The sequence below is a fragment of the Canis aureus genome, chromosome 23, assembly GCF_053574225.1.
Source record: "Canis aureus isolate CA01 chromosome 23, VMU_Caureus_v.1.0, whole genome shotgun sequence".
NCBI classification, from domain to species: Eukaryota; Metazoa; Chordata; class Mammalia; order Carnivora; family Canidae; genus Canis; species Canis aureus.
Window position 1 is genome coordinate 4882132 of NC_135633.1, and position 15449 is coordinate 4897580.

A 15449-nucleotide genomic window follows, 5' to 3' on the forward strand; every position below is an offset into this window, starting at 1 on the left:
CACCCTAAGTCCACCCAGGCAAGTGTGTCGCACAGAGAACCTAGTTTTGTTAGCTGTAAGGACAAGTACTGACTATGAACCTGACTTCCCATCTACTTTTAACATACTGCACAGAAAATAAATGGGAGAGAAAGAAGGATCTTCTGAAGAAAAAAAAAAAAAATGAAAACAAAGGATCTTGTGGTGGGTGTTAGAGACCCATGAAAAAACTGTGAGTGACCCAAAACAAACCAATTAGAAACCTCAACTGAGTGCTTTCTCCACTGTACTATCACTGCTCACACTGATATTTTTAATAGATGTAAATGAAAAATCACTTGACAATATGCAATTTTATATATTTTAACATTAAATCCCAATGATAATAATAATTATAGGGATTAAAGCCAATATTGAGAGGCTGACTATAAGCCAGTGATTGTTCCCAGTACTTTCCATATACTGAAGTTTTCATAATAAGCCTATGACGTAGATACTATGTTTATCTCTATTTTATAGTTGAAGGAAGAAGGAATTAAGCCTGCCGAAATTGCTGGATTTATAACCAGTGTACACTCAATTCAATTTTTTGGAGTCATGGATAAACACAACTGACATTCTGAGCTTGAGGCTCTGGAAGACACAAAATAGACAGAGGAGCTTAATTTTATAAGAACTTAATTGGCTGAAGTTTCAGAAGGATGCCCAATTATAGATATGGAAATACTAAGGCCTTTTTAAAATCATTACACGGGATCAAGGAGTAACTTGAGTTAGCAGGAACATTTAATTAACCGACTCATTCTTCAATTATGTTTATTAATTGAGGCTAAATATGATTTTAAAAAAATCCTCAATCCTTCTAAGTTTCAGTGACAATCATTTTCCAAGTGTACAGATCCTATTAAAGACTGTATAAATAGCATTTTTCTACTTATTAATATAGAGTTTCCTTATTGGAAATTTGTTCATGACGACATCTAGAAGAAAATGTAGGTGAATATGTAATCTAGTCAAGGATAGACTTCTAATCATTAAATTATTATCTAAATAGATCATTAGGTAGACAGATAATTAGACTGGCAGATAATTTCTTTAGGAGAGGGACAGATGTTATAAATAAGCAGCCATTTCTTTGAAGTTTACCAGAAATTTTTAGGACCATGAGAAAATCTGTATAAATGCCAGCTGGAAAGAAAAACATAATAATATATCCCATTTATAGAGGAATCAGGACTATATTTATTAGATACACTCACATATTCTAACTTATTCTTTCCATAGTAGAAACAAACAAAAAAATCCATATTTTTCTTATTTTCTTTATTCCTTTTTTTTCTATATTGAACATGCATGCATGCAGTTATATTTGGAAAATACATTAACCCTTTAAAATGTCTTATATAGGGGTGTTTGGGTTGCTCAGTGGGCTTAAGCGTCCAACTCTTGGTTTCAGCTCAGGTCATGATCTCACGGTGGTGAGACTGAGCCTCACCTCGAGCTCTGCTCTTAGAGGGGGGTCTGCTTGAGAGTCTCTCGTTCTCCCTCTGCCCCTGCCCCCACTCATGCTCCTCTCCCCCTCTAAAATAAATTCTAAAATCTCAGCATAAAGTCTCTTATATATAAATATATATTGAATACATTTTAAAGATTTATGCATATAAACTCACATATATAATGAAATTAAAATCATGAAATGTCTAATATGCTACTTATTTTTTAGGTTGCCCTAAGAGACACATTACGATCTCTTCACAACCCTGAGAGCTTTGTAAGGGCTTGAATAAAAAATATAATTATTTACCAAGTTGCCAGTGAGGGGCAAATGGTCCTACCAAGCAAACATAAGCGAATACAATGGTGTGCTCAGTCCCGCCACCTGCCTTGATGCTACCTGAAGCACTAAAGTAACTAAAGCATGGAAGGGAGCACATGCTCAAATAACTGCACTTGGAGAAAGGTGGCCAGAAGTTCTAGTTCTGTGAGTCCTAACTAGTGCCAAATAGAAACAAAGCAGCCGTACAAGGAATCAGCCTGGTCCTTTTAAAGCTTACGGCCTTTCACCTGTCAAAGGTCACCGGTGGGGGCAAGATGTGGCCTGAGACTTCCTCTGGCTTCACCGGTGTGTAAAAGATCACGTGGGTAGAATCAGAGCAATATTTTCATTGTCAGTCATAATCATGTGTTTACCTTAACTGAGTTTTTCTTCTTCATTCTGATCCTATTATAATAACATGTTAGGACGGAATTGACCACAAAGGTCCCCTTGAAAAGCTCATTAAACTTCCTAATGAAATGTCAGACACTTCTATAGATATACCATTAATACTTCCAAGTGAATAACAACGTCTTCACAGGTCACAGACTACTTAAATTACTCAGTGAAACATGTCCCAGCAAGGCCCACCCTTTATTTAATAAAGCACGTGTTGACACGGTCAAAGCTGGCGTCCCTTTTTAACGCATCATTGGCCATCAATCCACCTACCCAACATACAGTTAACTCCTCCTTCCTCTCTCCCTCGCTTCCTGCCCTTGAACTGAGCGAGTAGCAGTCCCCCAGAGGGCGGCACGTAAGCGCCAGGGTGACAGGAACTAACCAGCAAGGTGACGAAAGCCACAATAGAGAGACACATGCCTCCCGGGAGGGGAACAGATGAGGAAGTCAATCAATTAACGTGGGCGGGCTCTGAAAGGTCATCAAGGGCTGCCTTTCAAAGAAGGTTTGACTTCAAAAGCATCCGACTGCGGGGAGGAACGTATTTGTGGGGCGTGGAACCTGCAGGCCTTTGCAATGGGTTCCCCACTTTCACAAAGCTGTGAAATTCATATTTGGATCAAATTCACCCAGTTTCCCGAAAGGCTGATGTCAATTCACTTGACATCGGCCTTTTATCTAGTACTAATATCTAGTACTTTTATGTAGATGTGTAGATGTATGTGTATGTGTTTACTTTTGCACATGCACTAATGCCTAACCCATACGTGGAGCAAAAATGGTAATATGTTAAAAGATAAGAGTCACGCAAAACTGAACTTTTGTGCAGATTCTACCTTTTATTTTTAAAGATTATTTATTCATTCGTGAGAGACACAGAGAGAGGCAGAGACACAGGTAGAGGGAGAAGCAGGCTCCCTGTAGGGATCCTGATGTGGAACTCGATCCCAGGACCCTGGGTTAATGCCCTGAGCTGAAGGCAGACACCCCACCGCCGAGCCCCCCAGGCATCCCTGATTCTACCTTTCTACAGTGCGGAGCATATAATACAAGAACTACTTCTACACAGCTACCAATTCACTATCGTCCTAAGTGGAGGACTCAGGCACTCTTTGAATTAATAGGAATTCCATAAATCCCCAGTGTTTGACCCCACGGCTTTAGAGAAGGAGACTTCTTGGGATAAAACTGACAGAATGGAGATTCTGATTCTTTATTGCCAGACCATGCACTCAGCTTGCTTTTGAAAGGAAACAGGTTGTTTTCTGTTTTGTGGCATGACCACTGAGCAACTTCCAAAGAAAAAAGAAGAGGATGTCTATTAAAAAAAAAAAAAAAAATCTAATGGAACCAACACCACTAAGTAAATACACTGATGCAAATGTATCCTGAAAATTTGTTTTAGTCAGCATTGTTTCCCATGGAAATCTTCAAAGATTCTTAATTAATAAGTAAGACATGTTGGTAGATATTTTCAACATGAATGACGGTTAACAAGATAAGGATCCTAAACTTGTCAGATCAAAAAAGAAAAGTGTAATTCGAACAAGATGGATTTTCTACCCAACTAAGGGGATTTAGCTATCTTAGAAAAACTTGCCTCTGACATTGTTGGGAGAAGAAAGTTCTGTGTCAGCTTACATGCACATTGTGCCATGCACTGTTCTGCTGATTGAGAGGACATTGAGCATGAAGTGATTCACTAACAGTCTCAGGGTCTGTGTCGAGGGGTGCATTTAATGATCTGACATAAGGGAAGCCTCGGAGCTGCACAGATAGCACCGGGGTCCATACATATCCCAAAATAGTTTAAGAAGCAAAATGGGTTTCATTTTCCATTTCCCAGAATGTTGATCCTGAAAAAAGAAAAATAATCACCCCTCTCCCCTCAAAAGATGGGTGTACACCTAAAGGACTCAGGTAAGGTACTCTTTAGTTACTTATTAAGAACTTAACCATGTATCATGTGCTGCATTAGAAAGAGCGTGGGGGTAAAGAGTGAATAAATAGGTTCTTGTCCCACCCTGCCACAGACAAGTGCAACGCACTGTGAGAACTTTTAAGATATGAGAAATGTAGGGCAGGGCCAGAGCAGAGAAGGGAGCGTTAAGCTAGCTCTGACAAAGTCTACAGGGATGAAGGAAAGTTTTCTACAAAAGCTGAAAGACAGATATACAGTTATGATGATGATACTTTGCCTTATTTGAGGAAAAAAAAAGGAAAATTCCTCTCAAATAGGATATGAAACACTAAGAACGTTTATATGTTTCATAAAGAGTTTCTAGACTGAACAAGAACTTAACATTTAGTCAAATAAAGTATACATGGAAAAAAAAAAGTATCTAAAAGAACAACTACAATTTTCTCTTTTTTATATAGCCAGGGACTCAGTTCTGTTCAGTTCCACTGTCCAGAAGATGGTAACCTGGTCCTAACTGCAACAGATGCTGGGAGGCGAGTAAATGGGAGTCCCAGCTAAGTAGGTATAAATTTCCTGCTAAAACTCACTTGTATGACCAAATACAAGACTGGGAGAAGGGACATTGACAGATACATGGCTGTTTCCACCATGATTTTAAATTCTCCTGGTGACCAAGGGAGGCAGTAGTGACAGACCACAGGTAAGTAGTGTATTTACCTAAAGAGTACATAACTTATGTGTTCTGCGATCTAAAAACTGTGTGAAATGTATGAAATTTTGAGAGATTGTTGGCAAAATCTAGTTGGAGATACACAACTTAAGAAATAAAACTTCTAAGCAAACTGCCTTCCAGTAACCAAATATCAAACTATTTTACAGCACAAGAAAGGGCCAATTCTTTTTTTTTTCCTTTTTACGTGGTAAAATAATACAAAAATCCATTACTAGCTTAGTCATTAAGCTTCCTAATGAAATGTCAGACACTTCTATAGATATACCATCAATACTTCCAAGTATTTATTATTCATCAAACCTGAAGAATATTAAAAACTTATTTGCAATAAATAAATAAATAAATAAATAAATAAATAAATAAATAAAAAATAAAAACTTATTTGCAAATACCTATCAGCTGATAACCGAAAATTCTCAATTCCTTTCTGTTTACCTCTTAAAAATCAAAATATTAAAATATATATATATATATATATTTATCTAGCAAATTTATATATAAGTTAAGTTTGAGTTACAAGAAAAGTTATAAAATTCTATTAGTCTTATTTAGAAAAAAAAAAATCGGGCAAGTATAATTTCATTGAAAACGCGGGATAGCTGTTCTCTATTACGTCAAAGGAGGTATAATCTCATCTAGAAAATAAGAAATCCATGGGAATATGAGAGGTGTAGCATCTGACCCAACAGAAATAGCGTTATGAATACAAGAGGTTTATTTTCTCACAGCTGTGGCAAGAATAGTGAGCTTAGACCATGCAAACCTGCACGTGGTATGCGGGGCCTGTTCAAAGAGCCAGTTATTTAGGTGGTTAGTTTCACATTTATTTCAGAGTTGATAGTCATGGGGGTGGAAAAACGGTAGGTAGAGTTGAGAAAAGCATCTTAAAAGGAGAGGGGGAAAAGTGGAGAGCCTAGTTCCTCCTCTACTCTTCCTGAGCTCTATGAAACTAAGCAACTTGAACAGTCTCGAGGATTTCATTTTCCTTATCTCTCTTCCACTGCAGAATGTGTCCTGCTTGACTTCCGGTTCGTGCAAAGTGAGATCGTGTATATAAATGGGCTTGCTTGCCACCAACAAGTGCAATTACAAGTGCAAAATGCGAGGTACGGCAATGGTTGATGATCCAAATCTGGGTCCTATTTCTTAACATTCCAGATGCCTCATTTTCTGTGACTATAAAATTATTTAAATCCTTATTATAATATCCCAAAGTCCGTTGATTGCTTTGGCTCTCTGGCATTCGATTCTAAAGGTGCACCTGAATCTAGTGTTGCGGAACTATCTCTTGCTTATAGTGGCTAGCAGACCATTCAATCAGTTGTCCTGCTCTTCCTTGGCCAATACGAATACCCGAGACCCAAGGCAGACTATGGAAAATCCTCACTACGGCTCCCCTCGGACCATACTGGTAGTGCCACAATGGCCACTCTTCAAGAGTCCCCTTCTCGGCCCTTTAGAGTTACAGGTGGACACATCCCCTGACATTTCTGAGGACTCTGCATTTAAACAACAGAGTCCCTCCTGTCTACACTGAAGTGCAGATGGCCAAGCCTCAAGTCACAAGCACTGATAATAAACCTCTAAACCTTACTCAGGAGTCCCTAGACTAAAGAAGCTCTCCAAATGGTCCTTTTAAAAAATAATAATAATTTTTTTTTTCTCCAAATGGTCCTTAGGAGCCAGCCAGCAGCTGCCTACCAAGCAGCATTCTAGAACCACGTGTTGAGAGACTTCCTGTTCAAACTGTGGACTGTGCACTGGTGGGACTGGCATCACTTGGGAACTTGTTAGAAATGCAGAATATAGGACCCGCTCTTAAGCAGAATCTGCATTTTGTACAAGATCCCCAGTTGTTTTCATATATCTTAAAGTTTTAGAGGTATTGAGAAAGACAGTTTCAAAAAAAAAATGTTTTGGGTAAAGAAGAGATTATAAGTCAATGTGAAATGCCACATTTAGATAGGATATAATACATGGTTTTAGAAGGTTCTTAAATGTATAAAAACGTTTCTATGAAGTAGCAACTCACTCATAATTTCCTAATATAAGTTTTGGGTTATTAATGTGTACCATGATATTTAAGAAATCTATTTTTCTTTTAGAGAAAATGGAAAATGATAATGGAAACGGAAGTTTCTCTTGCCTGGGGCTATACACATTCTTGGAACAAAGGCCTTAGTGAATGATAGACAACATCACTCTGTCTAGTGTTGCCTTCCGCAACATTCAGACATACGGTGGAAAAGGACCCATTATTGTTTTGAGAGGCCAAATATGGTAGGTTCCATCGATCCCAACAATGTTAGTATTTCTATTTCAGTGCAGAGTACAAAAAAGTTTCTCTGAACTAATAATCCACTAAGTCTCACTAAGTCTCCAGGAGGTTGAAACAATCTATGATTTTCACTATTATTAAAGTGAATAAACCATTCACAGAAGTGGGGAGGAGGGAAAAAAGCCCAGAAAGGGCAAAAAAGGTGAAGTGTTTTGGTTGATGGTCGAAATTACATTTAAAAGAAGTAGATCGATTTTCAAACTTCAGTTAGGCTTAGTGCGAAAATGATAAAAGATTGAACACAGTAACTTGAATTCACAGTACAAACTCTAGTTAAGAGTGGAAAGTGGGGACGCCCGGGTGGCTCAGCAGTTAAGCACCTGCTTTCGGTTCAGCCTGTGATCCTGGGGTCCCAGGATCGAGTCCCGCATCGGGCTCCCTGCATGGAGCCTGCTTCTCCCTCTGCCTTCCTTCTGCATCTCTCTGTGTCTCTCATGAATAAATAAATAAAATCTTAAAAAAAAAAAAAAAAAGAGTGGGAAGTCCTAGCTCTCCTGTCAGTCTGGTTTCAAACCCCAACTCCACAACGGACTGTAACTTTTACCTCCCCATCCCTTAATTCATTCATGTGAAAACTATGGATGGTGGTGCTGAACGGGACTTGAAAAGGTTTAGCTCACACATTGGTTGGTGTCTTTACCAGTATTTATTAAAACGTTATTTTCTTAAGGGTCTGTGCAGAAACAGTGTCACATGATAAAGGTGTTCTAGGAACCACAGAACCACGGATCTTGACTGATCCAGGTCTGTGAACCAGAGGTCTTTAAACAAAACAAAACAACAAACCGGGTGCATAGATTGAGTGGGATAATGCATGTAAAGCTCCTTTTTTTTTTGCATGTAAAGCTCTTAATATGGTACTACGCAGACTGGCCCTGGCTGGTCCTGTATACACAGTAAATACTAGGAAAGGTGAGTTGTCATCATCATCATCATCGACACAGATCCACCCCAGGGCTAGCAGATGTCCTGTTTAATATTTTTTGTACAAGGCGAATAAGTAAAATGCTTGGTCCCTAGTATCTGTTATAGTGCTATGACATAATACGATGTCTTTTGAGAGGTCTTTCCCACATAAGACTAAGATTTGCAACAAAGCTTGGAAAGCATTTCAATCTTATTTCTGCCCTGCTGCAGCGCTCGGAACACAAGAGACATGTATAAATTATGGTTTAAGATGAAGCAGATGGGTATCTTGCCATCATGTATAAATTGCATTTACATGGACGAATGGAACTCTTGCCAAACTTTCAGTTCAGTTTCAAAATTAATCCCGGGAACAGTAGCTGCCATAACACACTTAAGTAGTTATTGTTAATGATAACCTGGATACCAATCTCTACTGTATTAGTTTCCTGAGGCCATTGTAATAAATTACCACAAATTTAGTGGATTAAAACAAATTTAGTGGATTAAAACAAGAGAAACTCATTACCTAACAGTTCTGGAAGCCAAAAGTCAGAAGTCAACAGGCTGACAAGATAAGGAAGCAACTCAAGTGTCCATCTACAGGTGAATGGATGAAGGAGATGTGGTATATCCACAATAGAATCTTATTCAGTCATAAAAAAAGAACGGAATCTTGCCATTTGTAACAACATGGATGGACCTAGAGGATATGATGCTAAATGAAATAAGTTGGATAGAGAAAGATGAATATCATACGATTTCACTCATATGTGGAATTTGAAACAAAACAAACAAAAGAGACAAAGACTCTTAAATGCAGAGAACAAACTAGTAGTTGCCAGAGGGAGGTGAGGGTGGGTGGGTGAAATGGATTAAGGGGATTAAGAGTACTATAATCTCGATGAGCACTGAGAAATGTTATAAAATTATTGCATTATTACTGTATGCCTGGAAGTAATAGGACACTGTCATTACACTTGTATTTAAAAATGAAAAAAAATAGGGGATCCCTGGGTGGTGCAGCGGGTTAGCGCCTGCCTTTGGCCCAGGGCGTGATCCTGGAGACCCGGGATCGAATCCCACGTTGGGCTCCCGGTGCATGGAGCCTGCTTCTCCCTCCGCCTATGTCTCTGCCTCTCTCTCTCTCTGTGTGACTATCATAAATAAATTTTTAAAAAATGAAAAAAAATAAAAAATAAAAGATATCACCCCTCTCCCACCAAAAAAGTCAACAGGCCAAAATTATGGTGTCTACAGACTTCAGCTACTTCCAGAGGCCATACGGGTGGGTGTGTTCCTTGCCCCTTCCCGTCCCCCACGGCTGCTGGCACTCACGGACGTACGGTTGGGTTGCGTCTTTCCCATCTCCAAGGCCAGCACATTCAAAGCTCTCACTACTTTGTCTTCACACAGACTCCTCCTCTATGTGTCAAATAAGGACACTTGTGGTTCCACCAGAATAAATCAGCATAAGCTCACCTTAACTTAGGCACATATGCAAAGACTCTTTCTTTATAAGGTAACATGTACAATTTTCAGGGAGTAGGACCTACTATCTTTGGGCCACGCTCCAGCCTACTACATGTATTTTCCACGTAAAAGCTGATCAAAGACTGTACCATATTTGGTTTGTGAACAGCCTTATATTATAGGTAACATTTTTAAGGAGAACCAGGAGGGGTACAAAGGTAGTTGTTCTCATTACTATTCTCTCATCTGACCCTCATAACAACTGTGGGATGAACACGGTATTTCTACTTAAACGATAACAACATTTTTAAGTAACAGGAATGGTGTCTAAGATGTGATTTGAAGCTGGTGTATTTTTTAGGCCTCTATTTCAACTCTGCCAACTTTCTCATTACCCATGACACCTACAGTTGTGCTTCTAAGGAGTCATGTTTTCTGTGTGTCTGAAGGGGAAAATGCCTTATAATAGCCTAAGTATCGCCAAATATTTCCAACATTCCGTGAATTTGCACACTCACTAGAAATAAACTCTAAGGTAATGTTTTTTAAACAGCTTTTGTTAAAGTTAACATTTTACCACCCTAAATGTAGGCTGAATGAGGAAACCTTTTAAAAATGATCTTGGTGGATCACCTGGTAACTATGCACGTTGCACTTATTTATGACACGTACTAGAGAACAGCTTAGTTTGACGTTCAACTTTTTAAAGACATTCCTAGAATATTCCAAGAAGCTCTAAGCAACCAAAAGACAATTTACAGTCACTTAGGTATTTGCTAGAAATATTAAGAGCCATCCTCTTGGAATTTATCTTGACTTTAATAGTTCAACATTATTAGTGCACAGGTTTGTGTTGCTTCTACAGACTAAGAATTTATAAACTTTGAAATCCTGAAGCCATAATTTAGGGAATCGCGGGGATCAATTCATCCAAACCACTTATTTTACCAGTAACCCTCAGGAAGCTGTGGCTTCTCCAAGGCAACAGAGTAAGTTTGAGATGCTGATGGAAATTTCACTTGTTAACAAGCTCAAGTGAAGTATTTCTCTCATGCTTCCTTCCTCCCCCCTCCCTCCCTTCCTCTCTTTCTTCTTTCCTTGCTGGTTACTATCTTTCACGCTTTCAGTCAGGAATCAAAGGACAATATCTTGCCTTCCAGCCCCATGTATAAAAGACTAGGGATAGCAAGTGTTAGTGATTTCTCATCAATAAGAGGTTTCTGATTCTCTGTGATCATCAAAATCAGTACAGGTTTGATTTCAGGAATCACATTCTGAGAAATGTGAATCCTCACATTTCTGAGACTTTCATTCTTATGAGTTATGGACAATGGCCCCTCCCATATAATGCATATAAATATAATCTACTTAAGAAATATTTATTATTTTTTAAAAAAAGAAATATTTACTATTCACTCAACAAATATTTATCAAGTTCCTATGATGTTTCAGGAAAGATACAGAGGATATAATGCTGAAAAAAGATAATGCTCCAATCCTTATATATTTAAAAAAATGTGCATATAGTTAATAATACAGCACTGTGCACTTAAAATTGGTTAAGAAGGCAGATTACATGACGTGTGTGTGTGTGTGTGTGTTTTCACAGTCTTTATTTTTCAGAGCAGTTTTAGTTTTTTTGTTTTTGTTTTATTTATTTATTTATTTATTTATTTATTTATTTATTTATTTATTTATTTTATTTTTATTTTTATTTTTCTCCATGCAGGGAGCCCGACGCAGGACTTGATCCTGGGGCCCCAGGATCACACCCTAGGCTGAAGGTGGCACTAAACCGCTGAGCCACCTGGGCTGCCCAGAGCAGTTTTAATTTCACAGCAAAACTAGGGGATGATATTGAGATCTCCTACGTACTCCCGATTCCACGCTCTCCCCACCAGAGCAATTACCTTTGTACAGCTAATGCACCTACAGCTTTGTCTCTCAAAGTTCATAGTTTACATTAGGGGTCACTCTCGGTGTTGTACACTTTGGGGGTTTGGACGCATGTATAACGAGGTGTATCCATCATGACAGTATCATGCAGAGCACTTCCATGCTTAATGACTTTCTGTGCTCCCCCTATTCATCTCTGTCCTCCTCTCTAACTCCTGGCAACCACTCATCTTTTCACTGTATCCAGAATTTTGCCTTTTCCAGAATGCCATAGAGTTGGGATGACATAATAGGTAGCCTTTTCTGACCAGCTTCTTTCATTTAGGAATATGTGCTTATGTTTCCTTTGTGTCTTTTCACAGCTTGATAGCTCATTTAGTGCAAATATTCCACTGTCTGGATTATTACAGCTTATTTATCGACTAATCTACCAAAGGAAGGTTGCTTCTAGGTTTTGGCATTGTGAATAAAGCTGCTATAAATATCCATGTACGAGTTGTTATGGTGTTGTGAGTTTTCGATGCTTCTGATAAATATCAAGGAGTGTGATTTCTGAATCATATTTAAAAGTATCTTTAATTCTGTGAGAATCTGCCAAACTGTCTTCCAAAATGCCTACCACTTTGCATTCCCAATATGTCATGTGATTTTACCAAAAAAAAAAAAAGAGAGAGAATCAAAATGAACAAGTAAATCAATGAAGTATGTAATATAATTTCAAGAAATGTTACCTGTTATAAGGAAAGACAAGCCAAGATGAAGGGTCAGAGATTTTTCTCTTACTCATGGATTTTTAGAACAAGGCTATAAATTGTCTTAAATTATAGCCTAATATTTTTGATTTGGGTGTGGTACAAAGAAGTCGGCTATCTTGCCATTAAAACAATTATCTATTTCGGACACACTAGTACTTTCTAAAGTGAAACTACACAATGATGAACTCAGAAAACAGTCATTTACCGTATCACTTTTGCCCCCAAGGAATAATCCCTATAAAATTAATATTTATGCATCCAAATTATTAAGAGAATAAGGAAATTGATCCCATTGTATTACCGTGAGCTTTTCTGAATTGTAAAAGTTCTCAGAGGCATAGCTAGCTATCCCATGTAGTAATTCTGAAGATAATACTAACACAACACCTACAAACTCATGGCGTATGCATTTCTATTATGGATTAACTGGGAGATCGTGTGTATATTTATAATTTTTAAGTCATTATTATTTAGATTTGTTTCTTCTCCTTGTCAATCCTTCCATCCATCTTCTCAAATTTGCTTAAATGAATCCTCCCCAAATTCCCTTTTCTCATGCCTCTAACTAGTTGTAGCTCCTTTGTCTTCCTCTATCCCAGCCTATGTTCTTGAGTAGACTACTTAACATGTAAAGTTGTCATGGAAGGGATAAACTCCATTGTACGTTTGGACATAAAGGCTGGGTTGGCACATAGGTTCCAGGAATAATGTTGGATTCATGATGCACAAAGGAGGTGATAATGGAGGGAAGGAGGGGCAGAGAAGCAAACACAACATAATAATGTATCTCTGAAAATTAAAAACAAAGAAATTCTATCATTTCCTTCCAGGCACAGAGATAGAGATTTCCCTATTGCCACTTGTCATTGAAAATTTGAATGTAGCAAGTAAATATAAAATGAGAAGAGTGAAGACACTTAATATGTTTGGAATGAGGGTGGAATTATTTGCAAGGGAGCATTGCTAACAAAAATATGGTGATGCAAATACATTGTGCATGACTTGGGACCTGAAATGATTAAAATTACTTACAGGCTCTGATGTGAGGGATACTAAGGAAATGAGTGAGGATGACAGGGAGGGATACATGTATTCAGTGGTTTTCTGGATACATTTTATGAGTCTAATATCTAGTCACTCTTTTTCAATGAATTTTTCTTTCCTGTGGGAAATCCAGCTGTTTTCAAAAGGGCTAATCCCATCTTACAAAAGGGTATATATATATATATATATATATATATATATATATATATATATTGCTTTTTCATTTAACACATTAATATTTTGAGGTACATAAATATAATGCTTATAAAAAACATGAAAATAAGAAATCAAACTTTCTCCTTTACTTGAAGCATGGCAGAGAACCTAGCTATTCCCCAGCAGAAAATAGAAACAGTGACCCAATTGCTCTGAGGGCACATGTCACACAATCTCAATGGAGAATCATTTCTAAAATTGCATATAATTTTAGATGCAGGCATAGAGCCAACATTCTGATGCTAAATTAGAACTTGGCAGAATTGATTGCAGCAGGAAATAAAATAAAATTTAAGGTAGATTGTAATCTCCCGTAAGACAGCAGTTCTGGCTTACTTCTGAAATGCAGAGTAAAAATGATGTGTCCCTGCAAAGTAGAAAATTCACTGATGTAGTTGTATCTGGCACTGGAAATTCTCAGATTTATTTTTCTGTGTATTATGCTTTGGCTCTATCAGATTGGCTGCCCCAATCCTTTCTTATAACACATACCTACAACATTGATCTGGACACTAAAAGCACATACCTGCTTTAAGTATGAAATTGGATTCAGCTACAATCATCAAAATTAACTGCTTTCTTTCACCAATAAATAGCTAACAATCTTTTTAATATATATTTTTAAGTATTTATTTTATTTTATTTTATTTTATTTTATTTTATTTTATTTAGAGAGAGAGCACATGTGTGGATGCAGAGGATCTCAAGCAGACTCCCTGCTGAGTGCAGAGCCCAACATAGGGCTCAGTCTCATGACCCTGAGATCATGACCCGAGCTGAAATCAAGACTCCAACATTTAACCAACTGAGCCACCCACGTGCCTTTAATCTTTCATGTACAAGGGAATGTTTTTATGATGATAAAATACCATCTTTTTATGTTTGCTTTTTGGCTGTGAATAGCTACAAACTCTAATTCCTTTCTTTCTCTAAAAAGTCACCTCTTCAATAAAACATTCAGTGTCCTCCACACCTGGGTTAGTATTGCCCTCATCTGTCTTCTTGCAATGTTTTATTATAGAATGTTTATTTCAGTCTGTTTATTATGATTATCTGTGTGATTTTTGTAATTATTAATGTGTCATTTTTATGTGGAAAATGTCATTATTAAATTCTGTTCTTTTTTTTAAAGATCTTATTTATTTATTTTGATGAAGTGAAAGAGAGAATGCATGAGCCGGGGGAAGGGCAGAGGGAGAGTAAGAATCTCAAGCAGACTCCATGCTGAGCTGAGCACAGAGCCAAAATCAAGACTCAAGACTTAACCAACTGAGCCACCCAGGCGTCCCTTAAATTCTATTCTTTATATTTCTCATAGACAAATATCATTTTATATAATTTAAATTTAATTATATATATATAATCTACCATATTATATATATAATAGATATATAATATATATATATATAATCTAACATATTGTTGGGACAATATTAGGAATTAAGTAAGATGCTGGGCAGCCCCGGTGGCACAGCGGTTTAGCGCCGCCTGCAGCCCAGGGCGTGATCTGGAGACCCTGGATCGAGTCCCATGTCAGGCTCCATGCATGGAGCCTACTTCTCCCTCTGCCTGTGTCTCTGCCCCTCTCTCTTTCTCTCTCTCTGCATCTCTATGAATAAATAAATAAAATCTTAAAAAAAAAAAAAAGGAATTAAGTAAGATGCTTATTCCAGACATGAACATATAAACCAATCTTACAGGTACTTCTAAACAAGCAATATTAAAGTACTTCCACAGACAGATTTTTATGTAATAAAATGCTTACTCTTTCCTGTTAAAAAATCACCTAAGACTCGCACCTAATAAAATGTTCCCTCCTTGCCTGTTTGCACAAAATGCTATTGATGGTGGGTTGGTTTGAAAAATACCAAGTTCCTATCTACATAGAACTTCAGAAGGTGACCCTATTTGGAAATAGGGTCTTTGCATATGTAATTAAGTTAAAAACCAAGTTACAGGGCACCTGGGTG

At 37.7% G+C, this 15449-nt stretch overlaps 1 protein-coding gene and 1 long non-coding RNA gene across 4 annotated transcripts in view; both read right to left on the bottom strand.

Moving 5' to 3' along the window:
• Window positions 1-9118, bottom strand: part of LOC144294518 (uncharacterized) — a 49720-nt gene extending 40602 nt beyond the window's left edge. Inside the window, exon 1 of the long non-coding RNA XR_013361881.1 lies at window positions 8625-9118. This is a non-coding gene — a long non-coding RNA (uncharacterized LOC144294518). The remainder of the gene's footprint in view (window positions 1-8624) is intronic.
• Window positions 1-15449, bottom strand: part of LUZP2 (leucine zipper protein 2) — a 472421-nt gene that overhangs the window by 224108 nt on the left and 232864 nt on the right. The gene's annotated exons all lie outside the window — the stretch shown is intronic.